Below are 6,000 nucleotides of genomic sequence, written 5' to 3'. Positions count from 1 at the left end.
GACATGGGAACAATGGAGGGATTATATTGTAAGTACAGAAAGTTGTGGTAAGAGAATAGGTGTCTGAATAAGTGATTTCAGAAATAAGATAATTCTTGGGTAATGAAAAGGACCACATATGGCCATAGGTTGCTAATGTAAAATGTAGGTGGCAAACTTTGATAATAAATTGTAAACCATGCGTCTTCCAGGGAGTTAATATTCAGAATATACAATGAACTCAAACAACCTATTAGTAAAGATAGACAAACAAAAAACAAATGACTTGATTGAAAAGTGGACAAAAGACCTGAGTAGGCATTTCTTGAAAGAAGACATTCAGTCATTATGTTAAAAAGATACCTTCATCTGCATGTTTATCGCAGCACAATTCACAATTACAATGATGTGGAATCAACCTAAATGTCCATCAACCGATCAGTGGACAATGAAAATGAGGTATATATGCACCATGGAATACTATTCAACTATCAAAAAGAATGAAATAGATGGAATTGATTGGCGGTGCTCAGTAGTGAGGTGATCACGGGCAAGAAACTTCAGATCTGCTCATGTTTGCCTAATAAGTGTGACTGCCACAGGAACTGAAATTCTTAAAAACCTGGTACTACCAGGCATTGGTTCATTTATAATTATTGACGGAAATCAGGTCAGCAGAGAAGATGCTGGAAACCATTTCTTCCTTCAAAGAAACAGTATTGGCAAGAACTGAGCTCAAGCTGCCATGGAATTCTTACAAGAATTAAATAGCAATGTCTCTGGAAATTTTGTGGAAGAGAGTCCAGAAAACCTTCTAGACAATGATCCTTTATTTTCCTGTAGGTTTACCATTGTGGTTGCAACTCAACTTCCTGAAAGTTCATTACTACGTTTAGTAGATGTTCTCTGGAATTCCCAAATTCCTCTTTTGATCTGTAGGACATATGGACTAGTTGGTTATATGAGGATCATTATAAAAGAACATCCAGTAATAGAATCTCATCCAGATAATGCATTAGAGGATCTATGACTAGATAAGCCATTTCCTGAATTGAGAGAACATTTTCAGTCCTATGATTTGGAGCATATGGAAAAAAAGGACATAGCCATACTCCATGGATTGTGATCATAGCTAAACATTTATCACAGTGGTATAGGTGAATACCTAAAACATATAAAGAAAAATACTTCAGAGATTTGATTAGACAAGGAATTCTAAAAAATGAAAATGGTGCTCCAGAAGATGAAGAGAATTTTGAAGAAGCTATTAAAAATGTGAACACAGCACTAAATACCACTCAGATCCAAAGCAATATTGAAGACATATTTAATGATGATGGCTGCATAAATATCACCAAACAGACTCCATCATTTTGGATTTTAGCTTATGCCTTAAAGGACTTTGTGGCCAAAGAGGGTCAAGGAAATTTACCTGTTCGAGGCACAATTCCTGATATGATTGCAGATTCAGGCAAATACATAAAACTGCAAAACATTTACTGTGAAAAAGCCAAGAAAGATGCTGCTGCTGTGGGCAATCATGTTGCCAAATTGCTGCAGTCCATCGACCAGGCACCAGAGTCCATTTCAGAGAAAGAATGAAAATTACTCTTCAGCAATTCTGCATTTCTTTGAGTAGTAAGATGTCGATCATTAGCTGAAGAATATGGTTTGGATACAGTTAACAAGGATGAAATTTTTCCAGCATGGACAATCCAGATAGTGAAATAGTGTTGTACTTAATGCTATGGGCTGTTGATAGATTTCATAAACAGCATGGTAGATATCCAGGGGTGTCTGACTATCAACTTGAAGAAGATACAGGAAAATTGAAGTCTTGTCTCACTGGCTTCCTTCAGGAATATGGTTTCTCTGTAATGATGAAAGATGATTATGTTCATGAATTTTGCCAATAGAGCTGCTGAGCTACACACTATTGCTGCGTTCTTGGGGGGAGCTGCTACTCAAGAGGCTATCAAAAATAATCACCAAACAATTTGTAATTTTTAATAATACTTGCATTTATAGTGGTATGTCACAACTTCAGCAACTTTCCAGTTGTAGAGAAAGCACCCTATTGTGTTAATGATCGAAACTGTAATTTTCTTCAGGTTGTGCTTTAGTCTGTAAATTCTGCTAAAGGGGAACTGCTAAGTTGTTTCCTTAAAAAACACTTTTCTCATTTGTAAAAAAAAGAATGAAGTAGTGTCTTTTGCAGCAACTGGGTTGGAACTGGAGAACATCATTCCAGGTGAACCAACCCAGGAACAGAAAACCAAACACCACGTTCTCACTTATAAGTGGAAGCTAAACCAAGAATCTGCAAAGACATAGAGAATGATATAATGGGAATGAATATTGGAGACTCAAAGGTTGGGGGAAGGGGTGGAGGGAAGAAAAATCACCTATCAGGTGCAATGCACACAGGTGGGGGTGGTGGGTAATTAAAGCTCAGACTTCATCACTATACAATGCAACCATGTAATCAAAAATTATTTGTACCCCCTAAAACTATTAAAATAAAGAAAAAAAGGAAAAAATCATAAAAGCAAGCAAACATATAGCCAACAGAAAAATGAAAAAAATGCCCAACATCACTAATCACAAAGAAATGCAAATCAAAACCAAATGAGATATCATCTCACCCCAAATACAATGGCTATTATCAAAAGATAAAACATGATAAATTTGGCATTAATGCAGAAAAATTAGAACCCTTATACATTGTTGGTGGGAATGTCAATTAATATGAGGGGGGGATCCAAAAAAACAGAATTATCTTTTGGAGGGCAGGCCCCTTTGTAGTACACTCAAAATTTGTTCCTCCGGATCAAGTGGTCAACCAAAGTTTTTATTCGGAAGTTTTAAGAAGGTTGCGTCACAATTTGGGAAAGAAACATCCCGAGTTGTGGCGAACTGGTGACTGGTTCTTTCACCATGACAGCCACTTGCCCACAACACACTAAGCGTGCAGAATTTTTTGATCAAAAACAGCATGACCCCATGCCACCTCTTCCCTATTCACCTGATCTCACCCCAAGCAACTTCATATTGTTTGCCTGGATGAAAAAAGTCCTCAAAGGGAAACATTTTGCCATTATGGAAGAGGTGAAACAAAAAAATGGCAGAAGCCCTAAAATGCATCAAAATTGACAAGTTCAAAACTGTTCTGAGTGGTGGAAAAAGCATCTCGATAGGTGTATTGCATCAAGCAGAGAGTACTTTCAGGGTAACTAAAGTTTAAACATGTAAGAATAAATATACAATTTTTTATAAATTCCAGATTTTGGAGGGTCCTTCCTCATGTAGCTGTTATAGACTACAATAGGGGGTTTCACAAAAAATAAAGTAAAAATACCGTGTGATCTAGACATTCCACTAGTGGGTATTCACCCAAAGGAAATTAGTATGTTGAAGGGAAATCTGTATTCCCATATTTACTGCAGTACTATTCACGATAGCCAAGATACAAGATTATCCTTAGTGTTCACCAATGGATAAACTAATAAAGAAAATGAGGTATATCTACAAAATGGAATAATATTTAGTCATAAAAAGGATGAAACTCTGTCATTTGCAGCAATGAACCTAGAAGACATTATGTTAAGTGAAATAAGCCAGGCACAAAAAGACAAAAAGCACATCATCTCACTCAGCTGTGGAATTTTAAAAAGTTGATCTTGTGGAATTGCAGAGTATGATAGTGGTTGCTAGAGGTAGGGAAAAGATGGGGAGAGAATGGCTAATGAGTACAAAATTACAGAAAGAAGGAAAAAGTTCTGGTGTTCTATTCCACATTAGAGCAACTATATTTAACAAAATTATATATTTCAAAACATCTCAAAGTTTTTCTGATATTTTCACCTCAAGGAAATAAATGTTTGAGATGATGGAGATGATAAATAACCTGATTTGGTCACTGCACAATGTATACAAGTATCAAAACCTCACACTATACCACATAAAATGTGAAATTCTTATGTGTCAATGAAAAAGAAAATGAACTTTTAAAAAATACAGAATTTGTTGTAAGTAAAAAAAAAAAAAAAAAAAAGGAGGCCAGAGAATTGAATCAGGCCATCTAAAGACAAAATAATGAAATTACTCAGCATGATGGACCCCAGAATAAGGCTTTGGGACAGGTGAGAAAGTTTCTATAGAAACAGAGAGTATCCAGGAGATCTGCAGGTGGCAATGCCAAGGAGTGCCTGTGATGTGTAGCACGGGCTTCTAAGGAGCAAGAGAATTTCTCATAGGAAAAGAAAAATAATGATCTGAAAGGAACCAGATGAATCAAGAAGAATCTATACACCATATTCCCACACTGAAGTCCTTTGGGGTTTGAGAAAATGAGTAATCTCTACTGAAAATACAAAAGAAACAATGTCTCCAAGGGAAATTCAGGTTACAGTTAAAGCCAGGAGTAGCAAGGAACTGTCAATAAAGAAGCAACCTGGGGAAGTTAGAAAGTTTGCTAGTCATGTGGATGGACTTCCAGAGAGAACAACTGAATGTTCTGTCAAGTGAGGGATTAAAAGGGTGCTGGGTCAAGGAAGAAAAGTCAGAATAGTATAGTGATAAAAGTACAGGAGAGAATAGGACCCAAGGGCCTTGTGATTTGAATGGGGATCAAAGAAACCAGGAATGGTTAGCAGAGAGGGTTGCTACATCAGACAAAAGAAAGGGACAGGATGCAGTAGCCCCCTTAACTATCTGACATGGAGTTAGGCATCTCAGGCGGTGAGCAAGGAAGTCCAAATCTAGTCATTAGGCACTCAGGCGTGGGCAGTCATCCTTCCAGACTCGGCCCTATGTCAACGTTCGAGTTAAGTATAAGGCATCAAATCAAGGGGCAAGGATCAAGGGGCAAGGTACAAAATGTTCAGTTCTACACTGAAGCGCCCCCTGCAGGATCCTGTCCAGAGATACAGAATGAAGTAATGCTGCTGCTCAGTACTTTGTGCCATTTTGCACTCCTCCTACCGGCCCCATTCATTTGGCCCAAGTCCTAGCCCTACACGCTTTGTCACACACTGCTGCTTATGCTACTTGGCTCTCTGGTCTTCAGTGTCTCCGTGGTAAAATGAAGACAACATTTCTACTCACATATATTCATGCAATGATGTCAATGATGTGAAAGGGTTTTGAACAATTTAGTAAGGGAAGAAGAATAGTGCACTGACTCCTTCCTGTTTTCCCAATTTTTACTTTAGAACAGCTCTCCTAGACCAGGTATAGTGGCTCACTCCTATAATCCCAGCACTTTGGGAGGCCGAGGTGAGGGGATTTCCTGAACCCACGGGTTCAAGACCAGCTTGGGCAACTTGACAGGACCTCAGCTCCACAATAAATCAAAAATTAGTTGGGGGTGGTGGCGCATGCCTATAGTTCCAGCTACTTGGAAGGCTGAGGTGGAAAGATCGCCAGAGCCCAGCAGGTTGAGGCTGCAGTGGCTGTGAGCATGCCACTGCACTCCAGCCTGGGCAACAGAGTAAGACTCCAACTCAAAAACAAAAACAAAAACAAAAAGAACTGCTCTCCTAGCCCCAATCCCTAACTCTATCCTGCCCCTTAGATCAATCTTTACCTACTGAGGGGGAAAACTCCATGGTATCCCAACAATAGAACTAACATCACACCCCCATTTCTTCTCTTTGCTATTTCCTATGATCACTCTTCAACCTAGAAACTGGGGTCTTTTCCCTGATTGGTGGGGCCTCCTCACTGGATCACAAAGGAAAAAGCATGTATGGTTCATACAGGGCATTTAGTCATGTGATGATGGTAGGGGTGGGTGTATGAGAGAAATGTGGGCCTGTGCACACCCAAATTATTCATTTTGACTCATTTGGACAAGTGAGTAGTAACTAGTACTCTCACTAGAAAAAATGACTACAAAGCTACCTCCAGTTCTCTCTCTCAACTCCAGCCTTCACCATTTCCTGTTCTTTTCCACTCTCGTTGCCCAGGCCTCATTTCTCCTGATTTTCCTCAATTTTCCAACTTTTTCTGTTTTCTGCC

General features: G+C 38.8%; 1 pseudogene; it reads left to right on the top strand.

The window, feature by feature from the left end:
* The first annotated feature begins 516 nt into the window (after nt 1-516).
* On the top strand, nt 517-2,043 carry LOC103260452 (annotated as a pseudogene).
* Nucleotides 2,044-6,000: the final 3,957 nt, after the last annotated feature.

This window comes from Carlito syrichta, unplaced genomic scaffold, assembly GCF_000164805.1.
Source record: "Carlito syrichta isolate Samal-C Ts95f unplaced genomic scaffold, Tarsius_syrichta-2.0.1 Scaffold303210, whole genome shotgun sequence".
Lineage (NCBI taxonomy): Eukaryota > Metazoa > Chordata > Mammalia > Primates > Tarsiidae > Carlito > Carlito syrichta.
Note: the sequence above shows the minus strand (reverse complement) of the source record. Positions and strands in the feature narration are given on the sequence as shown.